The sequence below is a fragment of the Pan paniscus genome, chromosome 1, assembly GCF_029289425.2.
Source record: "Pan paniscus chromosome 1, NHGRI_mPanPan1-v2.0_pri, whole genome shotgun sequence".
NCBI classification, from domain to species: domain Eukaryota; kingdom Metazoa; phylum Chordata; class Mammalia; order Primates; family Hominidae; genus Pan; species Pan paniscus.
In genome coordinates this window covers 5,286,181-5,302,661 of record NC_073249.2, presented here as the reverse complement: position 1 = coordinate 5,302,661, position 16,481 = coordinate 5,286,181, and the positions used below count along the sequence as shown (strand labels likewise).

Genomic DNA, 16,481 nt, shown 5'->3' with positions numbered 1-16,481 from the left:
CCTCCCAAGCAGCTGGGACTACAGGTGTGCGCCACCACGCCCTGCTAATTTTTGTATTTTTAGTAGAAACGGGGTTTCACCATATTGGCCAGGCTGGTCTCAAACTCCTGACCTCATGATCCACCCGCCTCAGCCTCCCAAAGTGCTGGGATTACAGAAGTGAGCCACCACAACCAGTCGTGAATACTTTAAGTGATATAAAATACAATGTACCAAGAAATCATCATTTATGTATTCTTACTCTGCCTGTTCCAAGAAATATTTTAAGGAGATTAAAAAATAATTGATTTCATATTATGTACTTATTATAAAGTAAAGTGAAACAAAGGGAATATGAAAGTAGAAAAAAATATTTAGTATTCAAGATGTGCCAAGAACTGTTACGGGTACTTACATCTATTATTCTTATGTGACCTTTATAACCTTATGAGGATACTATTAATTCCATTTCACAGACAAGGAAACTGAGGCTCACACAGATAAACCAACTTGCTCAATTTCAACACACCTAGTAAATGTGGAGCCAAGATCTGAACCCAGGCTGTCTGACTCCAGAGCCTGCATTCCAAAACTACACTGCCTTAAGATAAAAAGAAGTCAGAGTAAAGGCATACATATTTGGGAAAGATACGTCACAAATTTGGCATGGAGCTCTTGGGAAGACAATGCAAATAACAAAACACAACAGGCTTTCCTATTTACAGTATCCAAAAAAAAATTTTTTTTGAGATGGGGTTTCCCCCCATCATCCAAGCTAGAGTAGAGTGGCACAATCATAGCTCACTGCAGCCTCCAATGGGGGTCAAGCAATCCTCCCACCTCAGCCTCCTGAGGAGCTGGACTACAGGCAGGCATCACCATGCCTAGCTAATTTTTTAAAAAAATTTTTGTGGAGATGGGGTCCTGCTATATTGTCCACGCTGCACAAATTTTTTTAAAAAGCAAAAAAAGTTCCTCAGAAGAAATACAACTTTTCCTGGGACAAACATCGAATTTATCCCATGGGTCTTCTTCATAAGATGCATGCGGGAAAGTCCTCAAAAACACCCTCCCATATACAGCAATGAGTTTTACAGGGTCATTGCTTATTGTCACTCTCAAACTAAAAAGGAAAATGCCAACATAAAATTAGTAAATCCATTTGCACAGAAGGGGTCCAAAAAATGTGGTCCAGGTACACCAGTGTTATGTGGTCAAGAATCATATCATAAATTTTAGATAACTAGAAAAATGGATAGATGGACTACACAAACATACTCTCTCAACTTGGTTTGTGATAAATGATACATAGCAGTTAAGTTCAGTGTTAGACTCCCAACCTAGTGCTAAATTAGACTACAGGTCTTTCTTCAATGCAAATTAAGTGTGGAGCCTAACCATTTAACAGTCAGGAATCAAGACTAAACATTCTCTAGACAGCCTGACTAAATAGCCTGACAAAAGCTATGTAGCTGAATGCAAGACCACCAGCCTCATGTATTATGAGGTCACAGGCAGAACCTATAGGTAAGGCTGAGACTCCTCAAAATCACCATGAGTCTGTTGCTGTAGAGTGTCAAAAAGGGATATTAGTTTGTAATCCCAGCACTTTGGGAGGCCAGGGCAGGAGGATCACTTATGTCCAGGAGTTCAAGGCCAGCCTGGGCAACAAAGTGAGACTATGTCCGTACAAAAAGGAAAAAAAAAAAGAAAAATTTACAATTAGCTGGGCATCATGGCATGCACCTGCAGTCCCAGCTGCTTGGGAGGCTGAGGTGGGAGAAATCACTTGAGCCCAGAAGTTTAAAGCTGTGGTGAGCTATGACTGCACCACCACACTCTGGCCTGGGCAACAGAGCAAGACCCTGTCTCTTTTTTTTTAAAAAAGGGGGTATTAGAATCTGGATGTATTTTCCCAAAATACATTTGTTTGACAGAATACTAAATTAGAGAAATTCTAGAAAAATAATGAAAATAAAAAGAGAAATTCTGTGGGCTAGTAAGTGGGATATTCCACAAATCATACTCTTGAAACGTCACTATTGGCATATTAAAGGTTCTAAAATAAATAAATATGTATAACTTTATCTCAGCAAAGCCTAAATTTATTACTGTCATAGGAAATGGCCACATAATAAGACTCATTTCACCACACATGTTAAAAAAAAAAAGCCAAAAAACCTTCAATAAAGAATCTAAACATTAAAAAACATTTTAATTTGATGTAACATCCTAAAGAATCCAACATGGCCAACTGCCTACATAATATAGGGCTAGATAACTGAAAGGGTTAACTACTTACACTGCATAAAGAATTATAAGTTAAATACCGGCAGACACTGGTGCATGACATCTCTAGAAGAGCTGCACTATTGCCCTTCTCTTTGGTAATACTTTGTTGATGTTGAGCAAGGGGCTCAACATCTACTAAGACCATTCTTGGTTTTGTACTAAAAAACTATATAATATGAGTAAAAGACAATTCAGGTCTTACTATTCTTGGAGTAGAAATGGAAGAGAGATCAGGGTAATAATTAGTAATAACAAAAAATAATATATATCCAATAAACATATAAAATACATACTTTTGTATTAAAATGGTTTGTATTACAGTATCTTTTTAAAGAACACTAAAAAAAATTTTCAAAATTGATTCTGTATTTTGAAGTGAACATTTTATTATCAGAATACTAAAGCTGGAGGGACCCTCATTTTACAGCTGAAGAAACAGAGACCAAGACAGAAGAAGTAACTTGCCCAAGATCAAACAGTCACCAAATGGCCAACCAGGACCAGACAACCAGGGGTATGCTCTTTACACTCACATTACTTCTTCAGTTTAAAACAATACACTGAAATATCCAGACCAACCCAAAAATCAATGAATTTTGTTTTATAACAAAACTGTTTCTAAAAACTAGTGCTTTAGATAAATGTTTTTTATCAGTGCTCATATGTGTAAGATTAAACTGTTAAGATGTATGTTAAATCAACAGGACAGAATTTACAATCTTCATCAGAGGCAGTGAACCCAAGCATACATTATAGAGATGGCTTTACCCATTTTCACTTAAAACTATTATCAAATATTACCCATAATTTTCAGCTTTAAAAATTGCCCCTGGGTCTTTACGGGCTAAAATGATACATTCTTTGAAAATAACTTAAAAGATGTCATAGGTACACTACTCTGGAATTATGATCAATAAGTTAGAAATAAACAATTATATTGACTAGTAAGCAGCAAACCATGTTCTTTAATTTTCCTACAGCAGCAATGCTCCTGCACCACAGCATGTACACTGTCCCATTCAGTCTTCCATATTAACTAAAAACACTAATCCACAAGATGAGCTGGAACTTTGTCATCTGTTTCCCAGGGTAGACAAAAGTTCACCTCCTTCTATACTCCTAACTTTTCTACAGATGTGTTCCATCCAAAGAACTATAACAAAATTTGGTTTCTCTTTTTAGCTTATTGCATTAAACATTTCATTGCTAATTTAATTCTTCCCATTCTTATAAAGTTTCACACAAAATTCTTGACAGATTCCATTTAGATTTTACACAAAACAATTACACTAAAGGTATCTTCATTCAGAACTGACTGCTTGAGAATTTGATGATAATAGTAATGGCATTTGAAAGTCATTTTATAATTTACAAAACATTTTGCATATTTTACTTCATTCAATCACATAATTTAGTAAAGCAATTTGACAGTGCCTAGCACTTACGCGATGCTGGCAAATATGGAACAAATGAATGAGTGGATGAATGATGAAGATGCAGCCTTAGATAACTAACAAAGAACAGGCTAAGCAAACAAACATAAATCAGCAGAGAGAATGGTCTTAAGCCATCTTAAAAATAAAACTGAATTTAAACATTAAAAAAGCACTTATAGAGAAATTATAATTAAAATTATAATAAATACTCTGCCCTATTCCTTAAGGTATGTTTCCTATAGACCTCCATTAATTACAATGACTAGAACACAATAAACGTTATCTTTTTCACCATTTTTGTTGAGATCAAGTTTCAACTTCAAACAAAACCACCATCAGTACTATAAATATATATCGATATATTGATGATAATATATTGATAATATATATATTTATAGTACTGATGGTGGTTTTGTTTGAAGTTGAAACTTGATCTCAACAAAAATGGTGAAAAAGATACATTTATAATATATCGATATATATTATAGCATTAATCTAACCAAAATTATCAATTATGGGAAGAAAAATGGGAAAGAATGGCATATTTTCTTAATGATACTTTTAAGAATTTGTAAAAGATACGTGTTTGCTTATAGTAACCAGCCATTCAATTTTAAGCAAAAAGTAAACTTCTTCAAACATCTTTTGAAAATTTTAACTCAAAAAATATGTAACATACCTATACTTATTCAGTCAATAAATATGTATTGATTGTCTACTCTGTGACAACGATTATTACAGGGAGGTAAGTAAAACTAAGTGGTTTCTTTAAAAATCTTTCCCAAACTTGTAACTTATCAAAGAGCTTTCACATATATCAATTCATTTGACTCTAAAAAACAAATCTGTGCTGTAGTTATTACAGCCACAATTTTGAACCTGTGACCAATCAATAATAACATCACTTCCCCTAGTTACAATAAGTTACCAACAGGTATAAAAAAAAAAAAAGTGACTACCTTCAAGTCTTCTATCAATTTGGTATGCTTTCTACCAAGTAATACAATATGAACTCTCAAAAACATATAATTAACATTTGCAAATAGTTCTGAACATTTTTTCTGTATCAGATTTTTCAAAAGTCCAAAAAGTAAAATGTTTTTAAATAAATTAAAAATATAACTAAGGCATCACAAATGAAATAACAGAAGACTAAAAGTAGGTTAACATAAAGCTAAAAGTCTCCCAACAACTCTCTTTCTTATGAACAAGGACAAAATTTATAGGTTAATAGTTTCCTGTAAGTTAATTTCTAAGTTAAAAGCCAGAATACAATTCAATAATACAACTTTCTCTAAACTCTTTGTAATTAATACTATGTAGAATGTATTTGCTCCCCACAATTTTTTAATATTCTTTATATATGATAGCCAAAGTGAATTAGTAAAGGACATCTGAAGTTCAAATACAACAGACTGTTGCAACTTTGAAAAACAAATGATGGTCAAGGGTAACCACAATATAGTTCTGTGGCATTTTCTGATTTCAAGAAGTAAGTGAAACTAATATATACCATAATAAATACATAGGGCTGTATCAAACTTTCAGAAGGATATGAGAGACAAGAAACATTCTGAAATGGAAAGGAAATTCAAGGCAATTTGCTCTATACTTCAAATAATTCCAAGGCAGTCTGTCCCTATTTTCAGAGTTGTTATCCTGCTAAAAAACACATCATATAGAGAAAGTGAGCCACATAAACTATATACTTTGGGTATCTTTCCTCTCTTAAGAGCACTTTGTGGGATTTTCTTAAAGATCTTTCTATAGATAACTTCACTGAGGTTCAGAATATGGCAAAATACCTGAATAGGCAAAATTCCTAACTTTCAAACAACGTATCAGTTCTTCCAAACTGTCAATTCTGAAAAATCAATTTTATTAACTTTAAAACATTTCTACAAAAACATGAAGCATTTTCCTGGCCGTTTCCCTACTCCTGTTTAGGGCATCTGAATGCCATTTCAATCAACATGTCCATTATTAAAAATAAAAAAGCAACTTGCACTGTGTGATATACTTAATATTTTAATTTGAAACTAACAGAAAAATGCTTATTAGATTCCTGTTTCACCTAAATCACTGAACAAGCTATTGATAAATTATTCCCTCCATTTCTCATGTAAAGCGTAGGCTGCCTCTATGTGAAGGCATGTATAATACCATGGACAGGTCGGGGACTGCTACTAAAAGAATTTCAGGTGGCCAGGCACAGTGGCACACGCCTGTAATTCTAGCAGTTTGGGAGGCTGAAGCAGGCAGATCACTTGAGCCCAGGAGTTCACAACCAGCCTGGGCAACATGGCAAAACCCATCTCTACAAAAAATACAAAAATTAGCTGGGAGTGGTGGCAGGCACCTGTAGTCCCAGCTACTCAGGAGGCTGAGGTGGGAGGATCACCTGAGCCCAGGAAGTCTAGGCTATGCTGAGTGGTGACCGTGCCTGGGTGCTACAGTGAGTGTCTCAAAAAAAAAAAAGAAAAAAGAAAAGAAAAAGAATTTGGTTGCACAGTTGGCCATATTTTTCTAATATGCATGTAAAATCATTTTAAAATCTGTCTTGGGAACCTCATTATAAATTTTTAAAAATCCATACATACATATAAAATGCAATTGATATATGGTCCATTAAATACCAAGAATCAGCTTGACAGAATTTACCCCCAGATTAAACTGAGCTACCCAATAGGTATGGAATCCTCTAACAAGGTTCATCACAATGGTGTATTAGGAAGAGCACCAGAAAGACCAAGAAACTTGAGTCCCTGCCCCACCCAGAGTGATGCTGTATAAGGTCACTTTAATTATCTGTGCCTCAGTTTCCGGAGCCATAAAAATGAAAGTATAGCATTAGATGAACTCTGAATAGCTTTATAGCTCTTCCAGAGCTAATATTTATGATTCTGCAAGTTAAAATCTACGGAGTATCTACTTCATATATAGATGGCATCATAAGTGAAAGACATGATTATACATACATAGTTCATGTCCTCAAAAGTTTGATAATTGGAAGATAAAACATTCAAACAGCACTTCAACTAAGACAAAATTTGGGCTAAGCTCCATTATTGGAAAAATACTGTCCTCCTTCCCCTCCCATCCCCTAGTCCCCCAAATACAGTCAGAAGCTTTCTAATATAGATTCCAATATACATGTAAAATCCTCCTAAAATCTGTCTTGGGAATCTCCCTAATTATAAATTTTTTTAAATCCATCCATATATATATAGGAATTATCTAATATAGGGAAGAAAAATTATCATTTGCAATTCTAGTGTTTTCTTCTAGTAAATCTTTTTACTTTCCCCTCATAATATTTAGAAATGAGAAATATCTGTAGTTGGTGATAGAGTACTGAAAAGAAACAGAACTAAAGAACACATCAACAAGTCAAGAAGCATATATTAATTTTATCTACCCATTAGTATTCAAAGATTACTTGGCAGAGAAAATGAGTTTACATCTAATTTGATTAAAGCCTACGATGCTATAATAAAATCTGTAAACATTTGAGTTATTTAATTTGGCATTTTAAACAAATGAAAGGTGATGTTAATGGGCCAGTCAATACACTTTTATTAACTTGATGCTATGGAAATTATTGTACCAAATTTTGCAAATTTAGAATTATCACTGTTAACTCTAATAATAGGTACAAACAAGAAAAACACTAGAAGTGTTGCAGAATTAGGAAACTTTAAATAAAAGGTATTTTTAGAATGCCACAATAAGTTTTTCTTATGTGAAAATCACTTTCAAAAGTGTAGCAGGGGTTGTTTGAAAGATTAAATGAATACAGGTAAAGCACATAGAACAGTGCCTGGCACATGGCAACTGCTTACCAGGCATTGGTTAGCATTAACTCTAAACTGAATCTAATCCTATCCCATGTAAAAGATCAGGACAAAGTATTTGTTGTCGGAAGATTCAGGACTATCTTTCCAAAAGAAGGTATGCTGTGTGACCAGGATTTAAAATACTGATGCACATGCTGAAACCTGGAGTAACACAAATCTTCTAACAAAAATTAATTGTATTATTAATGCATATTAACTTAAAAATAAAAACGCCAGTCAGATCACAAGACTGATTTGCTCAAAATGAAAATGGTTTTTCAGTTCTTGCATTTTGTTGCTCAAATCTAAGATAGTTTTAAATTTTTCTTTTTAACACTTCAAAACTTAATCACACTATAAAGACAAGCTCCTATCAAATCATGCTAAGCATCCAACTAACAAGTTAACAGTGATTGCCTTACCTTCCCAAGGACAAATTCTTGAACTAAAAGATATAATAACAAAAGAAAGCATAGCTATCTTTTCACGAAAATACACAAAGTTTAAGTAAAGGCTAAACTTCTACAAAATCAATTTGTAAAACAGGTTCCTCATTTTAAAGAAACCCAGATAGCTGGAAATTTCCACTGAATTTTTATGAGAAAATTTCTGATGTTTACATCAAAAGCTACAGCTTAAAAAATAAGTCCTTACTTTCCACAAGTCTCTATGCTAAGTTCATTTGTTCCCTAGTAAGTTTAATCAACACGTTTATTTAGATTTGCAGTGATTCTGAAAACAAATTCCTTCTGACAGTGATTTTCTGAATGAAATGTAAATATTAAGTTTTTAATTAAACCAGCACACAGTTCACACTCCAGTATTTGTTAAATATAATCTTATTTAAAATATTTTACAGCTATGAAATTAATTTTTAAAAAGTCCAAAGCAAAACCTTAAAGTACTCTGACATATACAATTTAGAGTCGATGTCAAGATTATTAAGCCAAAAATTAATTTTAAATTGGAAAACAATTCACTCCAGTAATAATTATGGAAAGAAAACCAAATGAATACAAATAATAATTTCACAATTTTTGCAGGATTACTTTGGACTATTTTTAAAACGCTGTAAGAAAACATGCTGCAAAACCACAATGCAAATACACAACTGAAAACTAAAACCCTACATTCATCTAAATTTCAACAGTCTCATTCATGTAATATTTGTCCTCCCTCACTTTAAAACTGGAACCTCAAGCCAATCAAAGATATTGGGGTCAACCCTAGTAAGGAAAACAAAAAGATCTTCAAGTACCATCTCCCTGTAAACTTTCAAGTACTATCTCCTTGGTAAACTTTCCAAGTCAAGATAATGTACTGGCAAAAGGAAAACAATTACAGTCCGGATATATATCTTGCATATAATTGTGCATTAAGTCATAAACCTTGGAAAACTAGTAACTTAGTAATAAGTTGCTATTTTAATTATAAAATATTTTCATGTTTTAGACAACCACCTCCCGGAATGTTTGTATTCGTTTATACATATTTTGCAAGTGATACTCAAGTTCTGAAGACTAATCTTCATTTCCTACACCATCTTTATTAGACTCTTCCACCTTCGTTTTCCTAAGTAAATACATAACCTAAACCAATGAGTTTCACTCATTTGTCAGCTTCAACCACTGACAAAACCCAGTGGTTGCCTAGTGATTTACAGTTCTACTAAAAGATATATATGACCATGCTTTACCAAATACGGAACACATGTCTAAACTGTTGACTTGAGACAACTGCCAATGTATTAACTACAAAAAGCCATTATTTTTTACTTTAGCCTCAACTAAAATCAAAGTGTGAACACTTTATTATGGCTAGAAATTACCCAATATAGATGCATAGGTTTCACTGTTGACTTTCTATTTGGAAACTTCATCAATTGCAAACTACCAGGCTTTCAACCAAAATGCCACATTGGTGAAATGAGTTGGTTTTATTTTCATAACAACATTATTTTGATGGAAGAAATGTGAGCATCCCAGCTTTGACTTGTGGGTAAGCATTTCCTCTGCTTTCAGAACATAAACAGTAAATACCGGTATTGGAAAAACCTGGCCCCAACGAGATTCTTTATCTCTAGGCTAACTGTAGATTCCCGGGAAATCCCAAACAAGGGATGGTGACCACGCCTCGGCGTCAGGGTCAACACAGCAACCAGCTAGGCTTCAACTTTGGGCTCTGAAGGGCCCCACCGGCATCATGGCTGATGCGGACCGATGCGCCGGAGGAGGTGGACAAGGAAGAGGCTGGTCTGTTTACTTGCAGCCAGAGCTGCCGCCGCCGCCAGCAGCGACAGCATCACTGGATCAGCCAAACCCAGCATCTTCCGCACATTTCTATTCTTAGCACACAACTCCCAAGCGGATCAAAACCCCACTACTATTAAAAACACAGACAAGCACGTTACCCACCTCCCACACACCCCCCCCACCCCACCAGTGCCGTCTTTTCCTGCGCGCCAGTGGCGGGGAAGGGTGGGGGAAGGAAGGAGACCCCGGGGACGCCTGTGCATCCTCGCCTTCACCCCACCCCACGCGCAGACAGCCTCAGCGCCAGGGCGCGCGGCAGACGGCTCCCTCCCCCCAACCCAAACACACTGACACCGGCGCTCCACGCGTTATATAACCTCGCCGCCGCCCCCGGTCCAGGCGGGCGCCCCCTCCCCACGCCGCGCGGCCCGGGCGGGGAGGGGCGAGGGGAAGGAGCGAGAGTTGCGCAGACAGCAGGCGCCGGGCCGGGGCAGCCCAGACACAGACGGTACCGCTAGGCCGGGAACACCCCTCCCCCGGCCCGCTGCGCACCGCCGCCCCCCAGCTTTCCCCGGAAAGCGGGGGGTGTCGGTGTCAACCGCGCTGGGCATCCCCCGGCCTCCACACCCACACCCGAAGCCTCCGGTGACCCAGCCCCCGCCCACGCCCCCGGCGCGGTGACAACCCAGAAGCCCCCGCCTCACCCCACCCCGCCGCCATCCCCCGCCTGAGGGAGGCAGGGAGGGCGGACCGGGGCCCGGGGCCCGGAGGGAGTGGAGGCCAGGCGGGGAGGGGGCTAGAGTGGGGGGCGGTGGCTGTTACCTGCAACGGCGGCGGCGGCGGTGGCGGCCCCGCAGCTGCTCGGGCGGCGGCGGAGGATGGAGCCGGGGGGGGGGCGGGGGGAGGAGAGGGGGCGACTCGGGGGTCCCCCCTCCCTCCTCCTCCCCTCCTGTCCTCCCCCCACCCCACAGAGCCTCTGGCCTCCTGGAGCCCGGTGCGGCCGGCGGGAGGGCAAGCGAAGGGCTGCAGGGGAGGGAGGGAGCCGGCCGGGCCGGGCCGCGGAGCTGGAGCGGGAGGCGGCGGCGGCGGCGGCGGGAGGGGGAGGGAGGAGAGAGGGCGGCGGCGGGGAGAGGAGGAGGCGGAGACTCTACATGGGAATCGGATATCGGCTACAAATTCATCACCAGAAAACACCGCTCGGGCGGGGGCCGGGTCACGCCGGCGGGGCGGCGGCTCTGGGCCCCGGGGCGCGCCCAGCGCGGGGAGGGGGTCTGCGGCCTCCTCCCGGGCTGCGCCTCGCTGAGGGGACCCCCGCCGCCTCCCCGCCCCCTCCTTCCTCCCGCTCGGGGCCGCCGCCGATCGGTTCTCGCCGTCGCCGCGGGGCTTGTTGTTGACTTTGAGGAAAACTCCTGACGTCAGGGGCTGGCTCTCGGCGACTGGCGGGAGCGGCTTCCCCGCGTCCCCGGCCCTGCCCGCCGCCTCTGCTCCCCTCCCTGCCCGGCCCTCGTCCTCAGGCTTCCCCGCGCCCCCAAACCAGCGGTGCCCCGCGCCCCCTCTCCTCTCGCGAGAACATCCCCTTAGCCAGCCAGAGCCGGGAGCGGGGGCAGTCGCTCCCGGGCGGGAAGTTCTGGGTTTCCCCCTCGCCCGCGTGGCCCTTGGCGGGCACCCGAGGCCCGGGAGCGGAGGCTCCTCGCCCAGCCGCTTCCTCGGCGCATCCACCCACCCGCCCTGGCCGCGGACGCGCGCGCCGCCGGGCCCCGGGCGTCTCCTCCAGCCCGCCGCGGCCCCTTGGGGAGATGGGCCCGGCGCGAGGGCTCGCACCTGGAAGCCCACGAGGTGGGCGGTGCCCAATGAGGTAGGGACCGGAGAGCGCGGAGCAGTCCAGAAGCCGACCCCACCCCCTGCACCTCGGGGAAGAGGGAACCCGGGTCAGTCCGTAGCAGGAATCATTCCTGACTATCCCAGGAGACCACGGCAGACCAAAAACACCTCTCTCAACAGCCTTCCGCACCGCTCGCTGCAAGCATTCGTCCACACACGGTACACAGATTGCGGGCGGATCGTAATTCACTCTTAAAATCACACCCTTTTTAGGGATATTCGTTTTCAATGACTTTGGGAAAGCCACGAGGTACTACATGTACTACGAAGAGACCGTTTCTTTATTTTGAAGTCAGTGACTCCTGAGACTGCATTGGGGACACTTTTTTGCACAGTGACCATATTTTACCATGCAGCGCACTTCAGAAAATTATAAAAGTTTACAAGTTTTGTCGCTTCTGGAAACACCTGGGCAGCATCCCTATTATCCCGCCACGTGGCTCTAGCCTTGTTGATGTACCTGTTATTTTCTCCCACTGCAACATTTTTGTTAATGTCTGTGGCTTCTTTCTGCAGAAGAGTTCCTCCTCCTGACATGCACTTCATTCTCTGCTTTTCTATGTCTTGACAACTCTCTAATGGTAGTCATTTTCTTATACTGTAGCCCCCTGGTATTTATGTACTGTGTGGTATTAATATTTATACTTCCAGGTTCACATCTTCTATGAACTGTGCATCTGTTGGGATTGTGGACAGGAGTAGGAAACCAAATAAAAGGGTTTTTTAAAAAAGTCAGTTTTCTCCGTTTGTAAGGGAAACTTGTTTCCCTGACCACCCTGGAGCAAAATTTGCCATTTTAAGATAACACAGTCCGTCTGAGAGAAAGTCCTGCACCATGCCTTTCCCCTTTTCCCATATTTCCCAGCATGCTATGAGCTGATGAAGAAACAGACTTTGTCCTATTTTCGTTTTATCTATAAAATATACATAATGTATTCCCATAATTATCAGACCTCTCCCAGTCACTATTGGTAAAATTATTGGGTTACAGGTTTCTTGCTGTAAAACACAAAAATAGGTCATATTTTTATTCCATAGTACCCCAACTTGCTTTTTATTTTTCCGAAAATAGTCCCTTATGACACCAGCACTAAAAAGAGTGTCTGAAACTTTAAATACTTAACTTTTGAGAGTCAGAGTATCCGGAATTACTGAATTACTAGATATCTCTTATCGGTGAGATGTTCATTTGTTCCCAAATTTAACATCAATATATTTACAAGAACTGAATGTGTCTTATGAGCCATACTACCTCAAAATATTTCTCCCAGTCTGGTCAGATTGCATTAAATCTTAGGTGGGTTAAACCCTAAAATTCAGTATGTGAGAATGGATTATATACTCTCGGCTTCATGTATTTGAAGAATTATAAGTTTTTATTTCTGTTCAATTTTTGCTTGTGGACTATAGTAGTTTCATAAGTCTCCATAATAAAAGCATGTTTGATTTTGTTATTGAATTACTATTAATTAGGGATATTATTTATTTAAATAACGTTGTTCTTTCTCTTAGACTATGCTGGTATGAATTTGGTAGAATCTGCCGATTGTGGTATGACGGTACTCCATACAGAGTGTGTGGTAGATTTCTTCTCTATTTTGTTATCACATCCAGTAATATGGAGTGCAGCCAGCATGTTCATCCCTGGGAATGTCCCTCCTAAATTTTGCAAAGAAAGCCTTCATTCTTTATTACACCAAATATTCTTAAGATTAACATTTCTCAGTATTAGTTATTTATGCATTTTAAGAAAAATGTTCATTCTTCTTTACTACCAATGACTAAGTTTGATACTGAGCTATTTCTTGGTACTTCCCCCATTTCTTGGGAGTAACTAAAACTGGAAGGATATTTAGAATTTCAGAGCATCTAATGTCTTAGTCCATTCAGGCTGCTATAACAAAATACCATCAACTAGGTAGCTTATAAAGAACAGAAATTTATTTCTCACAGTTCTGGAGGCTGGGAAGTCCAAGATCACGGCACCAGCAGATTTGGTGTCTAAAGAGGGTTCCGTTTCCTGGTTTGTAGATGGTGACTTCTTGCTGTGTCTTCACATTTTAGAAAGAGTGAGGGAACTCTCTTGGACCTCTTTTTCTTTTTCTTTCTTTTTTTTTTTTTTTTTTTTTTTTTTTAGAGACAGGGTCTCATTCTGTCACCCAGACTGGAGTGCAGTGGCATGATCATAGCTCACTGTAGCCTGGAACTCCTAGGCTCAGGCAACCCTCCTGCCTCAGCCTCCTGAGTAGCTGAGACTACCAGCATGAGTTAATGTTCCCAGCCATCTTGAGCCTCTTTTATAAGGGCACTAATCCCATTCTTGAGGGCTCAAACCCTCATGACTTAATCACCTCCCAAAGGCCCCATCTACTAACACACTTTGGAAGTTAGGATTTCAATCTATGAATTTGGGGAAACACAAAAATTCAGACCAGGGCATCACATAACAAAAATTAAGTTACTGCTCTTCTGTCTTAATAGAAAGGGTGTGTCATCCTAGGAGAGGGCATGGAACAAAGCAGACACAGAATACGTGTTTGTGGAAGAAATACATGTTCTAATGTTCTAATGATGGCTCTCATAAATCTGTGTACTATGTACAGTTTATATAGTATTTTCCTCTTGGGATGTAAAGTGATTTATTGGAAAGAACATAAAAGTGCTTTGGAGACTTGCAGACCAGAGTTCAAATCCTCTCTCTGCAGAGTTTGTCTCATCTCAGGCAAGTTACTTAATTTTTCTAAGCCTTATATTTCCTTATTTGTGAAATGGCAGTTACAACTACTTCAACAACTTATGTGAATTAAATTTTATGAAATATTAGTATCTAAAACACAGTGAGTGGTCAGCAAGCTAAGATTCCTTTACCATAAATGTGAATATATTTATGTTAAACTAACAATAGCTACTACAAACAAATACAAAAATCTATATTGGCACTCTCTGCCACAGTTGGTTCTGAAATAACCACGTTAAGTCTACAGCTGTAATTAGTGAATATATTCTAGATGATTAATAGAACAATTTCTAAAAGAGTATAGCTTAAATTTCTGTTGGTGAAGCCTCCCAGTCTGTGATATTTTTCTTACAGCATCCCGAACTGACTAAGGCACACAGTTCATTACAATAGTTATCAGTACTAATTGTCTTTTTCTCCCTTTCCCTGATGTCTGTCTGTCTGTCTGTTTTTCTTTTTTCTTTTTTTTTTTTTTAGACAGAGTCTGGCTCTGTCACCAGGCTGGAGTGCAGTGGCATGATCTCGGCTCACTGCAACTCCACCTCTCGGGTTCAAGTGATTCTCCTGCTTCAGCCTCCCGAGTAGCTGGGATTACAGGCGCCTGCCACCACGCCCAGCTAATTTTTGTATTTTTAGTAGAGATGGGGTTTCCCCATGTTGGCCAGGATGGTCTCGATCTCCTGACCTCGTGATCCGCCCACCTCAGCCTCCCAAAGTCCTGATGTCTTTCTTAAGGCACAGGCCAGGTGCCTGTACAAGAACATATGAGCATAGCCAAGGGCCAGATATATCACTAATCTGGTGCTGTGTGAATCTGGGATACTTAAAGCCCTGTGGAAACCTCCCTCTTATTTTGTTCTCAGGTTTTATTTTTTTGCTATGTTATTAGAGTATGAATGAATTTTTTTTGTTCATATTCTCATTGTCAGACGGCTAAATCTGTTAGCAACTTAAGCAATCTCTGGACATTACATTTAATATTTCAGGACACTTGGGTCACAAAAAGTTACTGACCACGAATAAATAACCGCTTGTGGAGCATCGAGCTAGAATTCATGTTCTAATTCCAAAGCAACAAGCATACACAGTTATTATTCCTGGCTGTGCAGGAGAATCGTGGTATGCGATAAATTAATACATATTATAATCCTACAGCCTCATTTTAGTATGTAATGTTAACTTCCTGAGGTGGTGTGCATTTCTAGTTGTTTCTGAATCAGCTCTATGGGGATTGGACTTTCCCATGCAACAGCTAGCAGTGAAATAACAACAGTAAATTTCCAAACTTCACCTGGATAATTACCTCAACTTCTTCCTCGGTTATCTCATGTAAATACTGTCCTGTTCCAGAAAGTTTCCCCATCCATTTTAAAACACAGTTTCTTCTGCCAATCAAAACACTTTCACAATTAACTGAAAAGTTTCAAATCTACATCTCACTATTTTAACCCTCTATGAAGTCCTTCAATTGTTGATTCTGTGCTATTTTGTTAAATAATACTGGCTTTTTATAGTAGGAGAAAATCAGTCTCAGAATTTTTCTGTTGACTAGACAGAACTATGACCATTTTAAATTGCAAACACTATCTCGATTCAGTAATTGGATTTGAATCAAAGCTCTGAATTTGATTTAGAATTCAAACTTTGTAGTGGGGAAAGCAGGCAGGCTCAGCTTCTCTATTTCTCTATCTTATTTTCCTCTTCCACTCCACACGTCAGTCTCTGGGTGAAGGACAAAACAGTTCTTACCCAGCTGGTACCGCTGTCAGCCAGCTTTGCACTCTCTCAGCCTAGCACACAGAACCAGCTACATGATTTGCAAGGCCCAGTGCATAATGAAAATGCTGGGCCCCTTGCTGGAGAAGAGTTAAGAATTTAAAACTTTTTGAGAGCAGAGCGTTAAGCCAAGTACACAAGCCTGTATTCCGTACAGGTAGCATGCCCATGAGGCTGCCGGCATGTGCTTCATGCTAGCTGTCCAGGGGCTTTTCGGAGAGTTGCTTCTGGGCTACCCTAACTGCAATCTCTGCGATGTGGGTAATGCACCCTTACCTTCAGCTGGCGCTCC

At 40.2% G+C, this 16,481-nt stretch overlaps 1 protein-coding gene across 1 annotated transcript in view; it reads right to left on the bottom strand.

The window, feature by feature from the left end:
- Positions 1-10,930, bottom strand: part of AKT3 (AKT serine/threonine kinase 3) — a 352,958-nt gene extending 342,028 nt beyond the window's left edge. Inside the window, exon 1 of the mRNA XM_055096538.2 lies at positions 10,618-10,930. The gene's annotated coding sequence lies outside the window, so the exon portion shown is untranslated. The remainder of the gene's footprint in view (positions 1-10,617) is intronic.
- Between the last annotated feature and the right edge of the window lie 5,551 nt (positions 10,931-16,481).